Genomic DNA, 250 nt, shown 5'->3' with positions numbered 1-250 from the left:
GTGGACTGACTAACTGTAGAATATATAGCTTACACTGTGTCAACTGCAAAAGCCAAGAATGGTATCTAAAACTGCAGTTGCTAATACTTATGATAAGAAAAATGCTATTGATATTATAAGAATACAAATGATAGTGTTGCTGCTATGATACCCGAGTTCTGGTCTAGTGATTAATTCCCGAAGACAGAATCGTTGTACATTTGAACAGAAAACAAGTGGAGAATGCTCTGTTGTTTCATGCTTAAAGACA

This window comes from Penaeus monodon, chromosome 20 (genome assembly GCF_015228065.2).
Source record: "Penaeus monodon isolate SGIC_2016 chromosome 20, NSTDA_Pmon_1, whole genome shotgun sequence".
In the NCBI taxonomy this organism is placed as follows: Eukaryota; Metazoa; Arthropoda; class Malacostraca; order Decapoda; family Penaeidae; genus Penaeus; species Penaeus monodon.
This window is presented reverse-complemented; position numbering follows the sequence as displayed.